Source organism: Canis lupus, chromosome 12 (assembly GCF_048164855.1).
Source record: "Canis lupus baileyi chromosome 12, mCanLup2.hap1, whole genome shotgun sequence".
NCBI classification, from domain to species: Eukaryota; Metazoa; Chordata; class Mammalia; order Carnivora; family Canidae; genus Canis; species Canis lupus.
The window spans coordinates 48,885,402-48,912,047 of NC_132849.1; the positions used below are offsets into that span (position 1 = coordinate 48,885,402).

Here is a 26,646-nt window from a genome sequence, read left to right on the forward strand (position 1 = left end):
TGCAGCTATAATAAAGTAGATAACTTAACAAAAAAGACCTTTGTGCCTCTGAGCAGTAGCACATCAAGGCCAGAGATGTCTACCCCAGGTACAAGTAATAAAAGGGAATATTATCTATGGAGAATTTAAGAACAATAATGAAATGGACCAAAAGTCAGTGTGCTTTTTATTATTACCATGAGTCAGCACTTCTAAGCAATGTCAGTGATAAGCTACTGCTTTTTGTGTATGTCCCATCAAAACTGACCTCAGTGCACCTGCCTCCTTATGTGTGCTCTTCTCTTCAAAGGAGCCCTGTAAGGAGGCTGCAGACTTATCTCAATGATTCTGGCAAGGCTTAGACCATTTCAGGAATCTTCCTACAAGAGCTGCCTTCAGGTGTTCTCTTCAACTAATAGTCTCAATGATGATAAATACATATTCTTACAGGTTGGAAGCCAGCATAATGATTTTTGGCCCTCTCATGCATGGAAGGGCAAGGATGGGGAACATAGCTACCTCAAACCACATGTTCTAAATCCAGAACTACATATGTGAAGATATTAGAAATCTCAATGAGAAATGGAAAATACAAAAATCAAAAGGAATTAAATAAGCAGACTGGAAATGAAAAATACAACATTAGAAATTAAGACTCCATTTGATGATATTAACAGTAGACTGATACAACAGAAAAGAACCAAAGAACTATAATTGAGACATGTAAGTAATCTAAACTGAAATACAAAAGAAAAAGTAGTGTAAAAATACTGAACATAGCATCAGAGATCTGTAAGACAATATTAAATAGCTTAATATATGTGTAATTAAGTCCTGAAAGAAAAAAGAACAAAGGTCAAGAGAAATATCTGAAGAGCTGCTAGTAGAGAATTTTCAAAAATTGATGAATGATTTCAATCCACAGATTAAAGAAGCTCACTGAATCGAACAGGGTAAATTAAGTCAAAATAATGCATAATATACTTTTAAAAACTAAAGCTACAGAAAAATTATTAAACGCAGCCAGAGGAAAAAGATTATGTATGAGTAAAACTGATATAATAAGAAGTTGAGGTGCTTGGGAGGCTCAGTCGGTTAAGCGTTCAACTCTTGATTTTGGCTCAGGTCATTTGTGATCTCAGGCTTGTGAGATAAAGCCCCACATCAGGCTCTGTGCTGGACATGGAGCCTGCTTGAGATTCTCTCTCTCCCTCCCCCCACCCATCTTTCTCTCCCTCTCTTAAAAGAAAAACAAAAAACAAACAAACAAACAAACAAACAAACAAAAAACGCTATCTTATCACCGAAAAAAAAAAAAAGAGGTCAAAAGTCAAAGAAACAGAAGGTGTAAAAGTTGAAAGAAAAAATCCCGCCAATTTAGAAATCTATCATTAAAAAAATGAAGGCAAAATAATGGCATTCTAGACAGAAAAAAAGTCAACATGATTCATTTTCAAAAGATCTTCACTCAAGAACTACTAGGAGAATTTCTTCAGGCTGAAGGGAAATATAATGGATGGAAATTAAGATGAGCAAAAGTCATGGTAAATTTGAATAATACTAATATTACATAACAGTTTTTTATCGATGTTAATTTTTTTCAGTTTGGTATTATACTATGATTGTAGAAGATTTTTGTATTTGGATAATTGGGATATTTTCTTTTATTGTTTTTATAATTTTCTGGAAGCTTGATAACATTAAATAATATTAAAAAGTATATTAAATGAAGGAACAAAGTTAAAGGATTTATAGCACTTGATTTCAAAATTTACTATAAGGCTACAGCAATCAAGAAAATTTTGGTATTGATACGTTATGGATAGATCACATCTATATATTATAGTTGATCAATAAAATACAATGGAGAGTCCAGAAAGAGATCCCCACAAATATGCTGATTTATGACCAAGGTACTAAAGCAATTTAATAGGGAAGGATCGTCTTTTCCATAAATTGTACCAGAACAAGCAGATACCTAAATAAAAAAAGAAATTAACCATAACCTTTATTTCACACCAATCATAAAAGTCCATTTAAAATGGGCACTGAGGGGGGCACTTGATGGGATGAGCACTGAGTGTTGTATGATTTGTTGGCAAATTGAAATCCAATAATAAATATATATATATATATATATATATATATATATATATATATACTATGAAACTTCTAGAAGGAGACAGAATAATTTTGAAACCTCCGTGTAGGGAAAATTTATTATATAGGAAACTAAAAGCACAAACTTTAAAATAAAACAATTAATAAATTGGACTTTACCAAAATAAAAACTGTTGCATTTTGGAAGACAGAGATTAAAAAAAAATGAAAAAGCAAGCCCCAGACTGGGTGAAATATTACATATAGAAAATATTATATGTATATGGCAAAGAATTTATATCCAGAATATAAAGCACTCGTACAAATCAGCAATAAAAAATTTAACAATGCAATAAAAATTTGGGCAAACACTTGAACAGACACTTCATAAATAAAAGATGCACAAATGGCCAATTTATAAACACAAGAAAGATATTCAATGTGATTAGTCATCATGAAAATGCAAATTTAAAAACTGAGATATCATTTATGACCACCAGAATGGCTAATGGCTAAAAATAAGATGGAGGATACCGTATGTTGGTGAAGAACTGAAGTAATGGGAGCTCTCATAATGGTGGGAATATAAAATCATTCAATATCTAAGAAGTGTTTGGTAGCTGTTAAAAAAGTTAAGGATACATGTACCCTATGATTCAGCAATTATATATCCAAGTTTGTACCCAGGAGAACTGAAAATACATGATCACAAAAGACAAGCAACAGCCTTAATCATAATAGGAAAAAACTAAAAACAAGGAACATAAATGTTCCTCAACAAGAACACTAATACATAAATTCTGGTGTATTCATACAAGGGGATACTATTAAACAACAGAAAGAATAAACTAATACATCTCTATGGGTGGATTTCAAATATATGTCAAGAGGGGCACCTAGGTGGCTCAGTGGTTGAGCATCTGCCTTTGGCTCAGGGCATGATCCCAAGGTCCTGGGATAGACTTTAGCATCGGGCTCCCTGCATGGAGCCTGCTTCTCCCTCTGCCTGTGTCTCTGCCTCTCTTTCTGTCTCTCAAAGAAAGAAAGAAAATCTTTAAAAAAAAAGCATATTAAGAGAAAGAAATCAAGCTCAAAAAGTACATGCTACTACATACAGAAAAAATCAAAGAATGGGCAACACTAAAATGATGGAATCAGGAAATTGAGAACCTCTGGACTGGGAAGGAACACAAGAGAGTTTTTGGAAGTAAAGAAAATATTCTAGATTTTATTTTGAGCACTGGCTACATGACTGTATGTGAATGTCAAAATTCACATACAATATGAACAATTTAGATAAGTGTGTTTTATTGTATGCAAATTATACTTCCAAAAACTAAGGACAAGGAGGGGAGGAAAGGTGGAGGAAGAGAGGGAGGAGGGAATGGCAGGGCAATGAAGACAGAGCACATGCTAATATCTGAGGCAAAATATGCCAAATTAATCAAAACAGACATTTAAAAATTCACTGTAGCTATCCTAGATCTTTCAAAACAAACAAACATTGTTACACATTTTTCAAGTTAACCTACCATTACATTTCCAAGAAAATTAACAATCCAACTGTAAAATCCGCTCTTTTCACATGTGGATAGAGTAGAACCCATAGAAACTGATTTTTGTTTTAATGCTGAGGTCTTAAAATCAGATTGCTGGGTGAATTTCATGCCAAAATGAGTGATTATTTCAAGGTTTGAAGTTGTACACAGCAGGCCCTATGCCCTCTCTCTCTCAGGTATCCAGTAGATAACAGAGCTTCTTTCTATACCGCAGCAGGATGTAGAAAGTTTCCTCAAGAACATAAATTCAAAAGTTTTATTAAGAAGCTTCTGGAAACATCCTAGTCTAAGAATTAAAATTTCAGCTTCGGCAGGCTCTTTTATTTCATCCTTTCTCCATTTAAAACAAACAAACTGCACACCTCAACAATGAAGATCTGATGCTCTCAGAGAGGTTCCTATTTGAAAGTAAGTATCAGGTATGTTTATTGGTTTAATTATTTGGAGATCATGTATTTAAACTTCACCTTTAGCAGATGATATAGGGAAGTTAGGGGGAAATCTGCTTGAAAAGAACAGGTGGACTAGTATAGGAAATAATGTTAAGGTGTTCTTTATTCTAACAATGGAAGTACCACCTATTTCTCCAGGCTGTGTTTTCTTTTTTCAATTTAAACTTTCCAAAGAGGACTGTAATCAATTTCTGATAATCAGATCTGGAGATTCAAGCACTTCTGTTATTTTTCTTTAAATTTGTTTATTCCATCTTTCAATCTCTCAGGGAGAGGAAGCAGGAAATCCTCCTCCTCCTCCTCCTCCTCCTCCTCCTCCTCCTCCTCCTCCTCCTCCTCCTCCTTTTTCTGGTAATGTTCAAGTAAATGTGACATTTTATTGATTGATTGATTGATTTATCTATCTACTTATTTATTTTTGGATTTTTTGGAGAGACAATGTCAATTGAAACTCCTTTCCCTCCCCATCTTTTCCCTGGAGTAACAGCTAAATTCCAGGGGACTTTCTCAGTATCTAGAGATAATTAGGAGAAAGAACTCTCATCTGAGATTATCCCATGAGCTCAGTTGGAAAGCCCTAAGATATAACTTATCTCATCTGTCTTTGGCTGTAGATATGTCTAGTTCTCCAAAATTGGCATGCCAACAAACACATTTTTTGAGCCAGCGCTCATCTGCCTCTGCACTCACTGTCTATACTACCAGCTCTTGGCTGTGTCCCTTACCCAGTTGCTAAACACCTTTAAAACACCAGATCTCCTTCTCAGTTATTTTCTGCACCTGCTCAGGGGTGAATAAAACTAGTTTGGCTGTGTTTTTTTTCCCCCCTTTGTCATTTTTCTTCAGGGGAAGAAAAGGGTCTTTTTAGCTGTGTCAGACTTGTGCTATAATGATGGGTAAAGTGATGTAGTATATAAAAAGGACAGAGACTTAAGCTCTCAAAGATACAGAGTCACTGTGATTATAGGATTTGTCAAATGAAGCTTATTGACTGAAATCACAAGTGCCAAATGTGTCACTTTTCAAATGTTACTTACTCATGCAATATATATTTATTGGATGCACACTATGTGCCAGGTGCCAAACTAGAAGCTGGGGCCACACAGAACAATGATAAGAAAGACATAATCTCTGCCCTCTTGGACTTCAGCTAGAAAGGGAAGCCAAAGGGTGGACAAGTACCTCCAGGTTTAGCATCAATTTGGGGAAAGAACCAGGGGTGCCACAAGAGCACATGAAATAACCCTAACTCTTAGGGGGAAGGGGAATATTCAACAATGTTCTCTCTTGGTTTTTCATTACTTAATTACTAAATATTTTTATACTCTATATAATGTACCCAGAATTACACTAGGCATTGAGATTCTTAAATTTGAAACTCAGGAGTCTTACCTTTCTACAAAGAAATGGTGATCCTAATTATAATATAAGTGTCAATAAGACTTTAATTCATACATTTGCTAATGGCTATCCCTGCTGTTCAAAAACAAATACAAATGTGATTTTCTCTGCTCAATTGCCCTCTGTTCCACCTTTCCACTGAGATTTCTCAGCAGCATCTACTTGTGACACTCACTCAATAAAGAAAGAGTTGACAGCAGTGAGAAGTTGGACTAATCTTCTAATCTTGTCTTAGCCAGGCACAGGAGCCCTCCAGGTTCAGACTCAACCAGTGGCCAGACAAGAGTAAGCAGCAGATCAAAATGCAGCAATCCCAAAGGTAAAGTAACCACCACTGCGCTCCCCCCTCCTGCTCTCTGAGATGGTAGTCTGCTTCCTCAGCAGAGTCAAGGTTATTTTCCCATAGTAAGACCAAGACAACTCCTTTTTGGTGCTCACACTATTCACAGCTACCGCTGACTTCCCACGGTGTCTGCTCCAGAGGTCAGGCTGCAACTTTTGATTCACACCATTTGATTAAAAAAATCAGAGATGTGTTGCCCTTGGAAATAGGCTGCAGTAAAAATAGATCAAAATATCCAGTGTCTCCAGGAAAGCTCAGGTTATTGTCTCTTTATCCAATTTTTTTAAATTTGTAAAGGCAGGAAGAGCTCTAGGTCTCTGAAGAAATTGTACAGCTAAGAGTAGATTTAATAATATAAACTTTTCTCCTGCACAATAAGAGTGACTCACAGAAATCTGAACTCACGAACCATTTAGGGTTGTGACATCCTGGGGAAAAGCAAGGAGTTAGAACTCATATTTATCTTTCCATAATTAGAATTTGCTCTAGCTGTCACAAGGAACATCGCAGGGCTCTGAGACACCAACAGCATTCAAATTTAGAGTAATACTGAAAATGAAGGCATATTCTACTTTCAAGCAGATCAGTTTGGGGAAATATCCCAAAAGAAGACATGTCATTCGGAGTGTTATTTAAACTCCATGGTTTCTCTGGAGTTACTTCTACCTCCCAGGCATACCCATCTACTTGAAAGAGACACTGGCTGCACATTAAATATCTCCAAAGACCTTTTTGGAAAGAGAGATTAATGTGAGTGGTCATTAAAAGCTGTGTCAGGGCCTCGTAAACACAGGCACCATGCAGAGTTTACAGAGCAATCCATCAATCAACAACAATCCTTGAGGGCCTATTCCAAAGGCAGTGGGAGCCACAGAAGGTCCTTGACCAGATGACTGGCATATGGAAACGGCTCTCTGTCTTATGGAGATGGTGGACTGGCAGTAAGGGCAGCTGGAGGGGAAAGCCAATTTGAAGACAGTGCAATGGGTAAGAGCCATTTGAGAGCCTAACCTGGGTCAGGAATAGTGAATATGAAATATTTGACTATAAGAGGCCTCCGTGGTGTGAAACATCAGTGCCTAAATAGGTGGAGGTAGGTCTGGAATCCAGATAACTGTGTCCTGGAAATGAGTGAGGCTGTGTAAGCATCAGATAGAGAAAGGTCAGAACTCAGAGCAGCCTCGGAGGGATGAAGATGCTGAAATTTAGGTAATGTCAGAGGAATCTGAAGAACAAAGAGTCTTCAGGAGTATTTGAGAACAAATTACAGTTGAGCAGAATAGAGACCACATCTTGACTATTCCCCACTCCCAAATTCCATAACCACCCCCTCCACTGAATTGCTTTCCCCTTAGTAACCACAGGTCTCAAAGCAGCTTCTGTAAGCCTTATTCTAATTTTTGGCTTCAGGCTCCTGCATTGAATCTAAGGCAGGGCAGAGGAAGTCTGCTGTGCACAAAGCCATCCCTATCTACATATCCCAGGCATTCCCAAGGGAGGAAAAGCACAAAGTGTTTTGGAAACATAAGCATGTTAAGGGAAAAGTCTTCTATCAAGGCCACAAGAAGTATTGCAGATCCATGAAGGCACAATTAGCAGCTACAGAGATTACTGCCCCAGTAATGTAGCATAGAGAGACACTTGCAAAGACAAAGGGACGTGGGAGGAAAATAAATCAAGGAGGCAAAGAGGAAACTTTACCCTTTCATAATGAAGCTCTTTTCCCTTAGAGTTGGACAGAGCAGATAAAAAAGATACTTCAGTTAATTTTGTGTTGCTTCTTTTTGGTTGGCAAGGTGTCTGAGAACTTCCCAGGGATAATCTGAAACCAGCCACCATATGTAGAGGGCAGGGAGAGACCAAAGAAAGAGGCAGGCCACTCCAGACTTGTAGGTGATAGGGGACTTACGTATAAGGCTTGTCTTGGGCAGCCACAAAATTAGTATCTCCAAATCCACCCACCACACCTTAAAAGTTTACACTCTACAGAGACTGTAACTGGGTTCAGTCATGTATACCATCCAGATGTTCTCAACACCACATCACTATCTCAAGGCTATGTCCTTAAAGTAGCCTTTGGAAGAGGGAAAGACAAGCAGAAATCATATTCCAAGGACAGGGGAGGAGTAAGGAGGCTGTAATTGCCCAGGTCTAGCTCATGGTTCAACCAGCAGTCATGTCTTTTTGATGACCTCCTCCAACACTGCTAGAATCCATTTAATCCTCAGCAGTGTGTAACATTGTCTTTCTCTTATGCTTATTTTGTCTATTGTCAAGTCATTGCTTTTGTTTAATGTAACAAATGTTCGTCGAATGTTCTGTGTTATAACACAGTACTCTGCTAGATGCTAAAGGGTGTCAGGTTAGGGCAGAAGGTGGCTAAAGCAAAGTGGGCAAATGGTATATAGGAGGAGCCACAGGGCTATGGAGGGAATCTTGATTCAAGGTTCTAGACTGAGTCCTTGATGTCAGGATTGGAAGAAGTCAATTCTTAAAGTCCATCATAGCAGTCAAATGGATGACAGAGAAACAAGCAATGGTTAGAGGGCAGGAGAATAAGCTCAGTGAAAACATCCCACTGGAAAAAATGCAGAATCAAATAGTTGGACAAGTTCTGAAGATCTTCAGAGATCTGTGAAAGTGTTCTCAGAACATGCAGTGCAGATTGCAAGTAACAAAACACTCTCATGGTAGAAAGGGGCATAGACTGAGATGGACAATATCCCCAGCTTCTCTCATCTGCTCATATATGACCTTAGCAAAGCTCCCTGGGCCTCAGTTTTTCCAAATATCCAAGAAGGAAGGTAAGCTGCATACTTCCTATCATGCTGGTATGGCCTTGCCTTTTACAACTCTGTTTTGCAGTGCAATGGGGCTCTGTTCTTCCTAACAACATTTTTAGTGACATTCATTCTCTATTCCCCATAGTTCCTTTTCATCTCATCCTAAAGTTCTTTTTCCCTGATAAGTGAAAATATCGTATGATTCTCTATCTACTCCAGGTCCTACCGGAGATCACTCATAAGCAAAATAATAAATTAAATCCACCCTAAAACTCCCCTTCATTCTCCTTCAAAAAGAGAATCATTGCTATCTAGAGTGAGTATGCATCCATAGCTTCATAATGCAGGCTTCCTTGGCTGTGTGTGGGGAAAGAGGAAGCAGGGGAAATAAGGCTACTCCTTAGGTGGAAGCCAGAGCATGTTAAATCAGATATGACCTACCTTTGCAATATGTCATTTCTGAATTTGTTTGCACATATTAGGAGGGAGCAGATTTTCCTGATGTTATTTCATCATGAACATGATGACAGAAACCTTAGAAATGAAACAAATATTCAAAGGGCTCTCTGACTCCCTAAAATCCATCGGGTCAGGCTCGATCTTTTCTCTGTGCCATCCTATATGTAATTCTATTAACTTTATCAGTCTAATGCAGTTGTCTTTCTGCACAAGTATTTCAAGTATAGAGATCACATCTTCTAAATCACCTTTGTATTGCCAGTGCCTCACACAGTATGTGGCACTGGGTATGTGCCCAAAAAATACTTCTGTAGGCACCCAATGAAAATGCAAATGAATAAACATGGCGAGTGGGTAATGTCCTAGTTTTAATAGGTCACCAATGGCTCTTTACAGCTTCAAAGACATGTGCTTTTGGATTACTCTCTGCCAAAGAACTCATCTGTGTGCTTCACAATTATTCCTAAATAGTGTATGTGTGTAATAGTAGAAGCCATGATTTGAGCTTCTCAGCGTGCCAGATCGTGGGCTGTTAGCTCATTTAATTCATGCAACAACCCTGTAGACTCTATCATTATCGTTATTTTATAGAGGAGATAACAGACACTAAGGGAACTAATATAACTTACTCAAGGTTATTTCATGAGCCTGATTTCAAAAATCCAGAGCTAACTCCAAATCTTATGCTCTAAACCATGATGAAATATGTCTCTCTAGAGGCAGCTTAACAGACGACGTGGTCAATGTCCCAGAATATGTTACGTCACAGAGGATTTTATGTTGATGAATCAGAATAGCCAGTCAAAAGGTCACTAATCCAGCATATAATCCAAAATCTCCCACTGACTTGCTAGGTGACTAGGATAAAACGCTTACTTTTTGGACTTCAGGCTACTTGTTTGCAAATAATGGGTATTAGCTCTGAAATCTCTTTCTAGAATATATTATGACTCTAACAGGCCATGTGTTTTAACACATTTTTCCCTCTAACAGCTTTTTCTCATTGGCTACATCTCTTGTCACCATTCCTTGCAAATGCAGACGTACTTTTCAGTTTCAAAAAAGAAGACAACAGTAAAAACTTTGGGCTAAGTGGAGTATGAAAATGCACAGGAAAGGATTGTTAACTGAGTTTGACGTTGGAGGTGACATTGCTAATTTCTACCACCTTTTCTGTCTTTATGAAATGTACAGAATGACAAAATATCTGTCAAGGAGTGGCATGATTCCCTGTCTTATCACAGATCTGTGCAAATTTAAAAGCTATGCAGAAGGTCAGCGAAAAAAGAGGAAAAAGGAAGGGTAATGTATGCCAAGTAATAATTGGAGCCAAAAAAGAAGGTTTAGTGGGTTTCTAAGATGCAAAAGGAAAAAATGGGAAACATAAAATAAACATTCATTTAGAAAACAAGATGTAATCACCCCCTTTGGTTGACAGGAATTTCAAAAATAATAGTAAATGAGTGAATAGCACTGGAATTTATTTATGCAATTCAGCTGACTGGCTACTACAGTCGCTCTTCTCCTATGTGCAAAGTACTGTGCTGGGTAATACTAGGAGAAACGCTGGGAAAGTATCAGCTACAACCTGTCCTCTGGGACACCATCTCATAGCACAAGAACAAAACATGAAATAACAAAAAAATTCATAAAATATATGATGCAATTATTCCTAGACCCAGCACTTCACCTGACAAGAAATAAATATTCAAACAAGGATTTGAATGGAACTGAAGTGAAATGGAAGTCTCTGTAGTACCAATCCCAACTGGTAAAGATCAGAGATGAGCTGGTCTAGACAGGTTTCATAGGAAAGATAAAGTCATCCTGGGCTTCAAGGACGGGCAAGATTTTTTTTTTTTTTAAGATTTTATTCATTTATTCATGAGAGACACAGAGAGAGAGAGAGACAGAGACAGAGACACAGGCAGAGGGAGAAGCAGGCTCCATGCAGAAGCCTGATGCGGAACTCGATCCTGGAACTACAGGATCACACCCCGGGCCGAAGGCAGGTGTTAAACCACTGAGCCACCCAGGGATCCCATGGACAGGCAAGATTACAGATGAATTGATCTTTAACATATTTAGATAAGTACCTCCCAGAATTTATAGCATCTTTAAAACTGTGGTCAATAAAACTTAGAAATTTTTCCCTCTCACTGGATATCCAAATTGTATCTAACTTGGGACACAATGTGAAATACTGTGTGCATGATTGGTCTATAAGAGCTCGATAGCAAGATGCAGAGGCAGATTTCCAAGTCACTTTTGATTAGAAAGTTTTTAATATAGATTCTTTGTGGACATTCAGTAAATAGTTGCTCCTGAAGGAATGAATGATTCCTTTCAAAATACAGTACTTCAGAGAGTTGTATACCAGCTTATAGACAATAGTGGAGCCAATGTAACTCCTTGAGTTGGCCCCTCCCACCTGTGACCTTCTACTGGAGGCTCCTGAAGCCTTCAGGCCTAACTGTGGCACAAGCCCAGCCAGGACTGCATGTACAGCAGTAACTCCCACTATAGAGCCCCTTCTAAGAACTATACAGATCATCCCTTCAATGGCAAACCTGATTTCTCATAATTTTCAGCTAGGAGAAATCATTAAGCCCCTCAAATTAACTAGGAAGAAGACTTCAAATGATTCCCTTTATTCTATCTGTATCAGTTACTATATTTCTGAAATGGGAATAACAGAGCTGTTGGAGGGAACAATTATTAAAAGTGATTATGAAGAACTTTGCAATATAAAGTGCTTGTTAAAACCGAGAAGTACTCAATGTACCCTTCCCAATTCCCCCCAGACTATGAAAACCCCATTTGTAGAAATATCATAAGCTTGCCTAGACAGCAAGTATTTTGAAGCTTATGCTTCACCATTTAAATCTGTCATCTTGCAAAGTAGCTCATTATTTTAGAAATATGAGCATTTTAAAGATGCTGCTGCAGTTCTCAATCATAAGTTTTCACTGCTTTTATTCAAAATAAGCCACCTTGAAATTGGGCTCCAAATCTATGTCTTTGCACATAGGTCTTAAATAGTAGTTACGTGTGTGCACATGAGTGTATATTTTGAATGTGATATCTAGGTGATATCTCTTTTAATTATCCCTGATAGAATGGGCTTTCTCCTTTAGAATTCCCATTCCGTTGAACAATAAGTGGGAGAATTCATTTTCTTTCGTACACCTCATTGAAATGAGCTTTAGTGAGAAGTTAACTTAGCTAATTTGTTTGCTTTGCATAATTATTATAATCACCCTCTAAGTACTACCAGTGAGTAAGCACTAATATCCTAAACGAACATTACAGGCACTTCTTACAAATCTTTCCTTTTAGTCCAAGGAATGTATTTTTGCTTCCTTCCCTATTACTGAGAGACAAAGGGATTGAGTGAAAGTGATGTCCAGTTAAAACCCTGAGTGTAAATAAAGTCACACTTCCCTGTGAGAGAGTAACAGCAAGTAGAAGGGTAGAGATGACAATGTAAAGAAAACAGACTGAATGTGACAGAGGAGGCAGTGGAACATAATGCATAATTGTCTGAGCTCTGGAATCAGACTGCCTGAGTGTTTGGCACTAAAACTTACTGCATAGGCTTGGGAACATTACTTAATTCCCTGGTTCCCAGTTTCCTCATCTGTAATGGAGGTAATAGTGGTTCATACTTCAAATTTATGTTGTTAGGATCAAATGGGATAATAGGTATAGATCACTTATAAAAGTGTTTGACTTATAAAGAAGTGCTCTAGAATGTCTAGCAAGTATGAATGGCATATATTTGGAAGGACTCCCAGGAGCAGGCACCTGGACCCCTTCTCAGGAGGGAGCTGCAGGAAGAGCATCAAGCCCACCCACCTGTGCCAAACTCATCTCCCACCTCTGCCATCACGGAAGGCAGTAGGAGATGGGAGAAGCATTGTCTGGGAGTCGGAGAACTTGGCTTGCTTTCTAGCTCTGCTACACACTATGTTCTTATTATGTTCTAGACACCATGCTAGTTGCCCTACGCTGAGACTTAATTTCATAAATGTAAAAAAGAGAAAATAGTAACTCTTACCACAGGTTTGTTGTAGGGCTGAATGGTGAGAATACATGTGAAAGCATTTTGCACATTGAGAAAAACCAGCAGCTACAGATTGAATGGTATTAATGCTGAATACATCTGGCTGTGTTTATTTTACTACATAGTCTAGTTTCAGGTAATTCACAACTGCATTTGACGATAAAGTAAACGTTTTTATGGCCAATATTCCTAAGAGTATTCACAATAAGCTATTTCATCCAAGGGCAGAGTGTGACACTGGGTGTGTGGAACCTTGCCCCCAAAACCCCTGCCTGCTGCTTTCCCTGCAGAGGTCTGATGTGAGGAAGAGAGATGTCAAGAGAACCTGTCCTTGCTTGTACCAGCTAGATGGAAGCTGTCAGAATGACTCCCATACTGCTGTGGGGGGTAGACATGTAATTTAAAAAGAGCAAAGGTGTGGGAATTTCAGAATATTCATACACTGTGGTGGTCTTGTTTGCCATTCACTGATCACCTTATTCATTGTCCTCTCTAGAATGGCTGTGCCTGGCTCTCCCAGAGATGTGTGTTCCAATACTATGGATAAGGAAAGGGCTAATGCACCATTTTATTCAATCAATATTTGTGACATAACTTGGATGTACAAGGTGCTATGCAAAGATACCAGGGATATACCTGTGAGCAAAACTGAAACATGCCTTGTCTTTTATTCACGTGTTCATTTACTGAGGATGTTTTGACTGTAAGCTATGTTCTGGACAATGTTTTAGGAACTAGAGCAGTAACAGTAAAGAGACACAGCCCCTCCTCTTTTGCTTCTTAGAGATTACATTTCAGTGGGAAAAAGTGATAGTAGACTGATTGTGTAATTGAATATTTCATTACAATTATGGTTCATGCTGTGAAAGAACAGTACAGAGCACGACAAGAGCATTTTACAGGGGAACTGACCTGGACTGAAAAGTCAGAGAACGCTTCTTGGAGAAGATGAAATTTCATCTGGGATCCGAAGGCTGAGTTAGGGATAGTTGATCAAAGAGGGGTGAGGAGGGAGACTTCAGGAAACTGAAAATATGTATAAAGTCCCTGATTGCAGAAACATCATGGAGCTTCCAAGACAGTACGAAGGCCAGTGTGGTTGGAGTGTGGAGAATGAGTCGTGGGATGATGTGTGAAGCTGGAAGCTTTATCATTCTGACCACATAAGACACATTAAGGATTTTGAAATTTATGCCATGGAAATAGAAAATATCTAAGAGTTTTATAAGGAAAATTACTTAATAAAATCCGTGTTTTAAAACAACAATGCATAAATGGAAATTTATTGATAGGGGCGATACTAGATGTGGGAGAATTATTACAAAAGAACCAGCCAGAGATATTGTTGAGTAAGACCTAACAGTGGCTCTGAATATTCAGGCAAAGGGTGAAGTGACAACATTTGAGGGATGTTTAAGTGCTAGAATTTTCTGAGTTAATTTATAAATGATTGGCAATAAAAAGACAATGATGTCAAGGATAACAATATTCTTGGTTTGCATACCCACGTATACATAGTGATATACCATTTACTAAAATAAGGAATTGTGAAGGAGATGTAGCAATAAGAAATGATGAGCCTACTGCCTTTTGTAGAATTTAAAGCATTTGTGGACTTCCTCTGGGAGAAGTCCAAAAGGTGGGCTGGAGCTTAGAGGTGAAGACAAAGCAACAGATGGAGATTCAGGGGTATTATCTGTTGAGTTGTATCCTCTCCCCTCAAAACATGTTGAAGTCCTGACCCCTAATACCTTGGATTGTGACCATACTTGGAAATAGGATCATGGCAGATGTAATTAGTTCAGATAAAGTTATATTGGAGTAGGGTGGCCTCCTAGTCTAATATAAATGCCTGTGTCCTTATAAGAAGAGGAAATGACAGTGACACAGACACATGAGGGGAGAGCATCATGTCACGGTGGAACAGAGAATAAAGTACAGCAGCTTCAACCCAAAGAAAACTTGAGGCTTTCAAGGCTGAAAGAGGAAAATGAAGGGTCCTCTGCTAGAGACTAGAAGAGAGAGTACAGCATGAGAGATATCTTAATTTCAGACTTCTAGAACTTTCAGACTTCCAGAACTGTGAGAGAATACATCCCTATAGTTTTAAGGTATCTTCCTTGTGGCACTTTATGAAAGCAACCATAGGACACTAAGATAAGAAGTCATTGGCAACTGATGGTCACTGAAGTTAAAGTTGTGGCAAGATCACCTACAAAGACAACATGGAGCAGAGAGGGAGGGTCCATGTCGAGGAAACCACTCTTTAGGTAGAAGACTGTCAGATGACGAAGAGGAGAAAGAAGCCATAGATTCCCAAAAGGTGTTTGTGGTGTTTGGCATATGAAGTGACAAAGAGTTAAACTTGGAGGTTCAGCCAACTGGTCCCAAATCTCTGTGCATCACAGGCAACAGGCAGATGGAGATGAAAGGCCAAGCCCACCTACCATAAACCTGCCGATGTCCACTTCCTGAACCTTAAGCCACAGAGAGTAAGTCTTCTTACTTTTGACTTTAAAAAGATCTTGCTTTTAGCAGAGAATTAAAGTACAGAGTATATATGTCAAAGTTTAATATCCAAAGTTAATTTGAGGATTAAAATTCTCATCTCATTAGTAACACAAAAATATGAATTATTTTCAGTCATAATATTGAGACTTCCAGCAGGTGAGAAGAGGTTATCAATCCTGTCTCAAAGAAGATCTGTCTGCAATGTTTCTTTAAAATATCAATCCTGGAGCCTAATTCCAGAGAATTCTGATTCATTTTTGTGTCAAGTAGGACCGAGGTATCCATGTTCTTAAGGCCTGCTGAAAGGATTGTCCTTTTAGCTAAGGCTGAGATCTACTGGAGAAGAGTCAGGGGACCTCCCCTCTTCTATATCAGTGAGTTATCTCTGTAATCTCTACACTAACTGCCCTTAGCCCTTCCCCTTTTTCTTACAGTGAAATTAAGCTGCATGTATATATGCCTGCACATTGGTACGTCTGTTTGTTTAGATGGTTATGTCTATATATAGATGTGTGTATTGTACAAGTTCATTGATTTGCTGATTTATCCAGCAAACATTTATTGAACGTCTGTAAGGTTTCCAGTATTAGGAAGAGTGTTAAAAATAAGATTTAGGCCTTCATCCCATGAAACTGAGTCTGGGGTAGAAATAGGATGAGAACTGGCTATAAGTGATGATTTACTGCTTTCATAATATTAGGATGAGACTAATTCTGAAAGGGTGGAAACTATGTCTAAAAGCCAATCAGCAGCATGTTCTGGGCAGGGTGTTAGGCAGAGTCCTAGAGAAGGCTGTGCTGCCTGGACCTCTCCCTCCTATCTCTTAACTGCTCACCTCCAGCAAAACCAATTCCACCCAGCACTTGGTTGTGCTCCAACTATGCCACACATGTTGGCAATGCAGAACCCATAATTAAACACAGGCTTGCAAATCAAACAGATGCAAGTTCAAGCTTCAGTTCTGCCACTTCCAGGTGAGGGGCTGCAGCAAACCTTAAACTCTTTGAACCTCCTTTGCCTCTTTGAATAAGTGGAATGAGTGTTTTGATGGGGAAAGTAACGGAGTTAGTACTTGCTCTTTGGGTTACAATAATTACTATTTCAAACTAAACTAAAACCCATAAAGGACCCATAAAGGACAATACCTATATCTAATATTCTTCTGCATATCCATAAAACTTGATAGGAGTTTAATATATGCTTGTCAATGTATTGACCTGTTTACAAAATCTGTAACATGAACCTATTGGAAGGTTGATTAATATGATAATATGTGCTTATCACATATAAATCCTTGTGGGGAAGGGATCCCAGGGAAAGACTAATGGAGAACTCTCAATCTTTCACCCTTTCCACTACAGAAATCCATCCTCTGCCCATCTCATTATGTAAGAGATAATGGTTATATTTTGTTTCAAAAATGATGTTGGGGGACAAGAGGAAAGGTGGCATCTGGATTACTTAATTATTGTAATTGTTTTATGTAGTTTAGGGTCATGCCACAATCACATGGGGCTTAGCTCCCAGCTGTTGGGCAAGTCAACTGGGGTATCTCAACTTAGCCCTATGCTTAATGGGTTGCCATGAAATCCTGAACACTTTTTAACCATGATATGCCCCCTAGACAACCACTCTTGGTACACTGATTCGCTACAGGTCCCTTACCCTTCCTTTACTTCCTGCATGTGAAAGTGTTGTTCCACTGAGCCTGGAAGCTAGTGACTATTAAGGCAAAGGTGCCCCAAGGCCAGCACCCTACAGTAGGTAGGGACTGCAGAGGAGGATGGACCCAGGAAAGAAAAGAAGAGACAGGTGTTTCATTCAGCCAGTGATGACACTGCTCACCCCTGTACAATCTAGATGATGAAGGGGCTGCAAATGGACCCATTTTGATCCTTCTCCATGAAGAATTTCACTGTCTCCACATGATTTGTTTCTCCCTGGAGGGCCATGGTTATTTTTATAAATTTTGACTCCCTGCTCACCTCTCCTCAGTGCCCACCCCCAGGAGCTTGTAAGAGGGAGATCACTTTAGTATGTCTTTTTAGTTTTAATTTGTTCATAATAATCATGGAGGACACACTGGCATTGATGAGATTTTCTCCCAGAGCTACTATTGATCAGCTTGTTTGGCACAAAATGTGGGCGTTATTAAAAGGGCTACATGAGAAATAATTGCATCCAGGGGGGATTGCACGTACTTTCAATTTAGCCATGACCTGATGCAGAAATTGGCCTATTTTATCATTATAATAGCCAACAAGCCTGGCTTCTTAACTGAAACTGGATTTCAAATCTGGACATATGGTTATACATTTTTAAAAGTTTTACTCTCTCAAGTTGAAAAAAACTCAGGAAATGCTAAAAAGAAAAAAGGATGTAACCTTTAAAATTATTCATGGGAGCAACCCTTTGTTTCTGTGATGCTGGCAGGGAGGATGAGATGGTAATGTATAGAAAAGGCTATTCTCTACAGAAACTCCATGATGGATTCTCTTCCATTATCAGCATAATGCTCAAACTTGGGCACTAAAATGTTTTGATTCCTAGTCATGGAATAAAAAGTGCTGGATTAGCTTTTACTCTTATATATAATTGCATATGATGCCATCTGGACTGAAGTCAGAGCAAGAACATTTTGAGTTGGAGCAGCTTTGACCCAAAGACTATCGTTATGAGTCATTTAGAATATGGTGAACACATTATTTTAAAATGGCTATTTCTGTGAAAATCCACTGGCCTCTAGATTATGAGACTTCAAATTCAGTTCTACATCTTACTTATTACCTGAGGTAAGATATTAACAGTAGAAACAGACATCTCTTAAAACAATGAATATGTATTTAAAACTAAAAGCTAGATAGATGTGTAACAGAAGCCCTAAAAATCACCATTAATATCATAGAAAATACCAGAATGCCTACTATTTCCACACTGATCTTTAAACAAGGACATGCCAATGCAATTAGGAAAAAGAAAAAAACAGCAATAAAGGTGTACAGTTAGAATCAAGAAGTTTCTATTATTTTGGGGATGACAGATGGTTGTTATTTTACAAAACTCAAGAGAGTCCAGATAAAATGGTTTAAAAAATTTAACAAATTTATGTAATTGACATTAAAATTAAGTTTTCTTATATATAAATTATAACCATGGGAAGATATAATGGAAGAAAAGATTTAATTCAGAATGCCACTCCCAAAAATAAAATAGCTTAAAATTAACTTGAGAAATGCATAGGATCCATATGAAGCAAAATGTAGAACTACTGAGAAACATGACTTAAGATTTAATTGTGTGACATGTTCTAACATAATAAAACTCAATATTGAAAAAAATGCAAAGTTTCTCAAAAACTAATATACAACTTTCACACAGACAAAATTAAAATACTAATGAGATTTTTTATTAGTAACAAGAAATAATGCCAAATGATTTTCAAGAAGAATGAATATAAAACATTACCCCAGAAAATTCTGAGAAAGTATAGCAATAAAAGGAATCAAGTCTAAACACATATTAAACAATATTATGATATTCTTATGATTAAAACAGTTTGGCACTGTTTTCCATATTGGAGTTAATACATGAAAAATTATATTAGGGCACTTGGCTAATGCTTTGGGGAAAAAAAGCTCTTAGCCTTTGTATAATTCCTTAAATCAATCAAATAAAGAAATACATTCCTAAAAGAAAGCACATATGTAATTACTGTAACCCCAGAGTCATAAAAGTATTTCTAAGCAGGATAAAAACATTCAGAAGCCATGGGAGAAAATATTGATAAATACTCGTACTTAAAAATGTATAACTTCTCTACAGAAAAAAAAAGGATCAAAAATGAACTGAACAAATTCACATACACCAACAAGGCAAAGAAATTCTTTAACTTACAAAAAGTTTCATAACAACTGATGAAGAAAGTAAGCAAAAGAAAAAAAATGGACTATATATATATATATATATATATATATATGTATATATATATATATGTATGTATATATATATAAAGAGAAATAAGAATGGCCAAAAAAGACAAAAAAGTATTCAAATCCACTTATGAATAAAGTAATGTATATCAAAACAAAATACCATTTGCAGGATACAAAATCCACCTATAGAAACCCAGTGCATTTCTATATACCAATAATGAAGTAGGAGAAAGAGAAATTTTTTAAAATCCCATTTACAATTGGACCAAAAGTAGTCAAATATATACGAATAAACTTAACCAAGGAGGGATCCCTGGGTGGCGCAGCGGTTTGGCGCCTGCCTTTGGCCCAGGGCGCGATCCTGGAGACCCGGGATTGAATCCCACAACAGGCTCCCAGTGCATGGAGCCTGCTTCTCCCTCTGCCTGTGTCTCTGCCTCTCTCACTCTCTCTCTCTCTCTGTGACTATCATAAATAAATTAAAATAAAAAAAAATTAAAAAAAATTTAACCAAGGAGGTGAAAGACCTATACTATGAAAACTTAAAACATTGATGAAGAAAAGTGAAGATGACACAAATGGAAAGACATTCCATGTTCATGGACTAGGAGAACATATATTGTTAAAATAGCCATGCCACCCAAAGCAATCTACAGGTTTAATGCATTACTTATCAAAACACCAGCAGTATTTTTCACAGAATTAGAACAAACAATCCTAAAATGTATATAGAACCAAAAGGACCCTAAATAGTCAAAGCAATCTTGAAAAAGAAAAACAGACATGGATGTATCACAATACAAGATTTCAAGATATATTACAAAGCTGTATTAATCAAAACAGTAAGGTACTGGCACAAAAACAGATATAAAGATCAATGGAACAAAATAGAAAGCTCAGAAATAAACCCACAATTACCATGATTAATTGTAATCATGGTTCTGGTTCCATGATTAACCAGTCTTTGACAAAGCAGGAAAGAATATCCAATGGGGACTGTCTCTTCAACATATTATGTTGGGAAAACTGAATAGCTACATGCAAAAGAATTAAATTGGACCACTTTCTTACACTGTACAAAAATATCTCAAAATGCATTAAACACCTAAATGTGAAAACCTGAAACCACAAAAACCCTAGAAGAGAGCAAAAGCATTAATTTCTCCGACATTGGCTTTAATAACAACATATTCCTAAATATGTCTTGTAAGGCAAAAGAAACAAAATAAACTACTGAGACTATACCAAAATCAAAAGCTTCTGCACAGATAAGGATACAATCAACCAAACGAAAAGACAACTTACTGAATGGGAGAAGATGTTTGCAAATGATGTATCTGATGAAGGGTTAGTAGCACAAATATATAAAGAACTTCTACAACTCAGCATCAAGAGGCAAATAATCCAATTTAAAAATGGACAGAATACATGAACAGACATTTCTCTACAGAAGACATACAGATAGCCAACAGACATGTGAAAAGATGCTCAACATCACTCATCATGAGAAAAATGCAAATCAAAACCACAACAACAAATTACCTAACAACTGTCAGAACAGGTAAAATAAAAAACACAAGAAACAAGTGTTGGAGAGGATGTGCAGAAAAAGGAACCCCTGTGCATTGTTGGTGGGAGTGCAAACTGTATGCGTGCATGTGTGTGTATACGTATACGTATATATATGTACATATATATGTGTGTGTGTATATATATATATATATATATATATATATATATATATAAAATAAAGGCATGGAGAATAAAGTTAAAATCTATCTATCATCCTCTTACTACTTAGGGAGGGTTCCTCTGAAAATGTATATCTTTCTCTAATTTGCTAAGTGTATATATATATCTATATTATTTGTGGGAGATCATACTTACTATTTTATAATCTGTTTATATTATACGTATATTTCCAATATGAATTATTTTATCACTTTCAATGCCCACACAGGATTACATTGTAATGGTTGTTCCATAATTTATTATTTAATTATGGAACCCATTTTAAGCTAACAGAGCTCTGTTATCCAGAGAAACAGAATCTGTAAGCTAACATAACCCCAAATATACTTGACAATATAAATATTCTGAAGTTAGGAAATTCCATGAGGTTTTGTCTGTATTTAGTATACCTTCCACCATGTATACCTGAAATACAATATTTCTTCACAATTTTAAGTCCCAGATCATTTGCTTACCATTGTCTTCAACCATATTTTCTTTTATTATTTCAGTTCTCCTTGTTTATACTCTCTGAAATCCCTGTTATATGTACATTTAAGTCTACTAATTTTCATCTGTGTCTTTTTCTTCTGATTTTCTAGAAAATTTCTCATATTTGCTCTTCTAACTCACCAATTTGATTTGATACTGTGTCCAATTTGCTATTCAGTGGTCCCACAGGCATTTTTAATTTGGTAAGTCTGATTCTCATTTCTATCCAATCCTTCATGGTGTTCATGACTTTTTCTCTCAATGTTGTCATGGTTTCAGTGAACATGATTTCAGTGTGTTGAGAACACACATTTTCCATCTCTTGCAGTAATATATTTCACTTGAAGGCCATTATTCTATTTTTTAAGACTGATTTGTTTTCCATTTTGTTCTGTTTTTAAATTTGTAGTATTTGTTTGATAGATCTCGCTTTCCCCTCTATGCCATTCTCTCTTTTCCAAAAAGAACCTAGTGCATTCATTACCAGTTTTTAGCCAAATAAGAAGTGGGTTGGCTCCTGTCAGAATTTTGTGTCGCTGCTCTAGAAAAATTGAGGAAAGTCACATTACAAAATAAATTATAATCCTCCAGTACAGTTCAAGCAGCCTCAGCCCAGTATAGAGCTGGGCCTAAAGGACCACTGACTCCCTGTGAAGCGTGTCTCTATAGTGAAAGGCTACCCAGGAAGCACAGACCTGGCATTTCTAGGCCTCTACAGGGTTTAGACAGCAGTACTAGAGGCAACACTTGGAGTTGTCCCAAGCTGCAGGTGCCAAATGCCCTGGAAGTTAGCAGATGTGGGAGGTAGTTGTACTGCCTTGTCTTCCAGCTCTTTCTCCTCTTAGATAAAGTATGAGGTGTTTCCAGCCACCATCTCCTCTATTTCCTTTCATGATGCTTCTGTGCTAGAAAGGAGCCACATATTCATCTTCTAAATTTTAGTATAGTGCCATGTTTATATTATTTCACAGAAATTCCTTAAATTCCTGCCATGTAGTTGATATATTTTCCTTGATTCTATGGCTGGTAAAGACTTTTCATAATTTGTATATTTTCTATTGTTATTTTAAGAGAGGAGGGGGAAGATATGTCATCATGTCTTGAACGTGAATGACTCCTCTCCATTAATTCTCAATTTTCTCTTCTCTTTCATTTTATTGCCATCAAAAATAGAACAGTCATAATTATCTTCACTCCTCCCTCTGCCCATCACTTATTGGCATCACTTGAAAAATCTCTTGTCTTGGTGAAAGAATTGTCTTTTTCTTTTTTTTTACTTTCATTGAAAACACCCTGGGGATTTTCCTCAAATAATTGATTAAACTGTACTTAATATAAGTTACCCATTTCATTTATTCCTCGCTATTTTTGATGCATCTAAATTTCCTCTTAGTTTGAATTTATATTTGGTATTTTAGTATCTTTTAGTAATTGCATCTACATTTGATGAGATGTGGAAGAAGCTTGTATTTATTAGATTGTAAATTATTATGCACATGCAATTTTGATTAGCAAAGTGCACCAGAGTGTTGTTATGGATTAATAAGGGAGAAAATGTATGGTATTACCCAAGAGAAATGAGTTGAAATTTTAGTTCACAAAAGCAAAGGGAAAAAATGGCTTGATTGTCATATATGTTAAATTGCAAAAAGAATTACTGCTAACATCTCTGTACTATGGTAACCTGGCTCTTGAGAATACTTGAATGGTACTTTTTTTTCCCCTAGAATATGTAATTTATAGCTAACTAAACCACCTGTACCATTTTTCCATTAGCTACACTGAATGTATATTTATTCAAATATATTATATATATTTGATACACACACACATATATTTGGCTATGAATGCAAACATATACACAAAAGAATATAAAAATAATGTTTCTAAGCATGACTTAATATGATCTGGGCTTGGTGAGTTGGAAATGGGGTTAGGGATATTGTTATGAGTTCAGCAGGGCAGTAACCGAGTTATAAGATAATTATTCCTCTTCAATGGCTCTCACCATGACAACTCAGTTCTGAAATTCAACTATTATTCAGCTCAAATTATTGTCAAAGTTTAAAGCTTGAATTTTATTGACCTCCTTCTGATGTCTATGACATCTAATCATCTGGGTATATGAAACCAGATTGTTAACAGTAAGAGCAGCTCAAAAGATTCTTTTCTGTACACACCTGGACAGTTCCTTTGTTAAAACCAAATGATGATTCAGTCCCTAGGCTCTGTTATACATGTACCACCTTGGGGCAGAAATGGAACATGGCATTCCCATCTTCCTTACTATCAAGCTGCAAGTCTTTCCCAGCCCAAACATCACAGTTTGTTTTATAGACAAATATAGGGTATCTTGTAACATAAACTGCAGATCCCTGTTCAAGAAAGAAAGAAGAAAGAAAGAAAGAAAGAAAGAAAGAAAGAAAGAAAGAAAGAAAGAAAGAAAATGCAAACAGAACAAGAAATATATAGGAGTCACTAGATTTTAGTGCCAATAACATAAATTCCCCCTCTCCCTGGTTTAAAACTATATGGCAAGTATCCTATCCATTTAATCCATTGTCTGGTTTTAGACCCATCTCTAGAATTAAAAGAAAGGTGTTGTTTTCAAATGTCAAGTCCAAAAGAATATTGCTCCTCAACCCCCAAATCTGGTCAGTGGCAATTAAACAGTTTTCGGAGTTTTCTGGTGCTGTTATAACACACCACAAACTAGGTGGCTTAAAGAACAGAAATTTATTTTCTCATAGTTCTAGAGACTAGCAGTTCAAGATCAAAGCATTAGCAGGTTTGGTTAGTTTCTTCTGAGGTGTCTCTCTTTGGATTACAGGCCATTTTCTTCTCGCTGTATCCTCACATGTTTGCCCTCTGAGTCTGTGTGTTGTTTGTGTCCTAATCTCTTCTTCATAAAAAGACACCAGTCATATTGGATTAGAGTCTACCCATATGAGCTCCTTCTACTTTAATTACCTTTAATTTAAAGGCCCTGCTTCCAAATATAGTTATATTTTGAAATACTGGTGATTAGGACTTGAACACATAAATTTGGGAGGAGTGACACAATTTATAAGATTACTAAAATAACCAAAAATAGTTTTATAATTTTTTATAACTACTATTATAAGCAAATACTATTGGCCATATAAAAATACACAGACTGAATCTCTAATAAACTGACAGACTCATTGGTGAGATCACATGTACATATGAGAAAGATTAATAATTAGAAAGTATCCCAATGAGTGTTGAGAGCTATGGTGCTACTCAGTTTCTCCCAGGGTAACATACACCCAGTCTCTGTCCATAGCAAGCTTACTACCCGGAAAGAGGAAAGAGTTCCATAGATTCTATAACTAAGCCTGCCAATTACTCATGATATTTGAGCAAAATGCTGTGGAAACTCAAAGAGAGATACATCTTCTGAGTTGTTGAGGAAAGAAGGAGGGGTTAGAAATGTTTTGCCAAAGAGGTGATGGGGTATGTGGTCATTAGCTAAGAGAAAGTCAAATCCTATCTGGTTTGGAATAGTATGGTGATATCGAGGCATATTATTGTGTGATCATGAGTAGAGCTCCTAGTGTTTAGGCCATTGGGAATATAGGGGTAGAGATCAGAAGAGTGGTACCTGGCATAAAAAAAAAATTATTCATGGAATCGCAGTCATACAGCAAGATATGGGTGAAGTAGCTATTGGCAAGAATGAAGGGAGTGTGAAAAAGAGTAGCACTGAGTACAGACTTTTGGGAAGCATTCATATGCAGGAGCCAAGCAGAGGTAGACAAGCCAGTGAAAGGGACTCATCAAAGGGACACAGTAGAGGCAGTCATGCAGAGCACAGCAGATGTAAAAAGAAGCCAAAGGCAAGGAGAGCAATCACTTGAGAAGTAGGTGAATTATACACTGTAAGCAACTGAAGTTGTTAGGTGTCCAAGGCTTCAGAAAGATCAAACAGGGTTCCCACCAAGGAGAGACATCAGCTTTAGCAACTAGGAAGTTACAGGTGATCACACAGGCTTGGTTTAAAGGAATAACTAGGCTAGAGGCTAGACTGGAGGGAGTTAGGAAGCAAATGGTCCCAGGAGACATGAAGGCAGCAAAGTCAACTCTTGTAAAGTAGCAACACTGAAAAGTGTGAGTGCACAGCCAGAGGTGGGCAGCGAAGCAAGAAGAGAGGGATAAGAAGTAGGAGTTGGTGATCTCCAAACAGAGCTAGATTCTGTACAAGAAACTGTAAATATGTCCCCTCAGCTGGTCCTCCCAGCAATCTGGGACCCTGATTTGACCGTGAGGAAACTAAAACTCAGAGTGTCTAAGTTTCAATGATTGGTAAATGAACAAATTGAGACTCAATTTTGAGCTGCAGTTGCCAACATTTTGCTTCTCTTTGTCTCTATTAGTGGAATTTCAAGTGCTGGGAGAAAAGGTTAATTAAAATATGGGGGAATCAGACTCTTCTGAGACTCTTAATAAACCACCTGACAAAATAGCTATCAGAGGAGCTTAGAAGCAGGGGATGCCCCGACATGCGGAAGGAATTACTCTATCAACTTCAGTGTCCGAATCAATGAGTGTGCGTCTCCAGGAATCTGAGGTTATAACCACCAAAGTGATGTGACGTGCACTGTTTAAGACAGATCCATCATCAGTGATGGAGAGGAGACTCTGGACTCCAAGTGTGACCTGCTGGATGCTCCGATGCTACAGATCCTTCCAGGTGATGCTCAGATGGTGGCTCAAGGGATTGGTAGAGCAGGACCACATTCTCTCTGTACTCCGTTCATTTCACCTGTCATCTGGAAGAGACAGCATGGAGTAGGTTTAAGGGACTGGGCTTTGGG

The 26,646-nt window shown here is 37.5% G+C and overlaps 1 long non-coding RNA gene across 10 annotated transcripts in view; it reads right to left on the minus strand.

The window, feature by feature from the left end:
- Positions 1-26,646, minus strand: part of LOC140601664 (uncharacterized) — a 364,660-nt gene that overhangs the window by 301,259 nt on the left and 36,755 nt on the right. For 7 of the 10 annotated variants that reach the window (XR_012004668.1, XR_012004664.1, XR_012004666.1 and 4 more), the window contains one exon: positions 26,348-26,601. The exons of 1 other annotated variant lie outside the window; for it this stretch is intronic. This is a non-coding gene — a long non-coding RNA (uncharacterized lncRNA). Of the gene's footprint in view, positions 1-26,283; positions 26,602-26,646 lie in introns of all 10 variants that reach the window. 2 more of the 10 variants (XR_012004670.1, XR_012004663.1) reach the window with 2 other exon arrangements.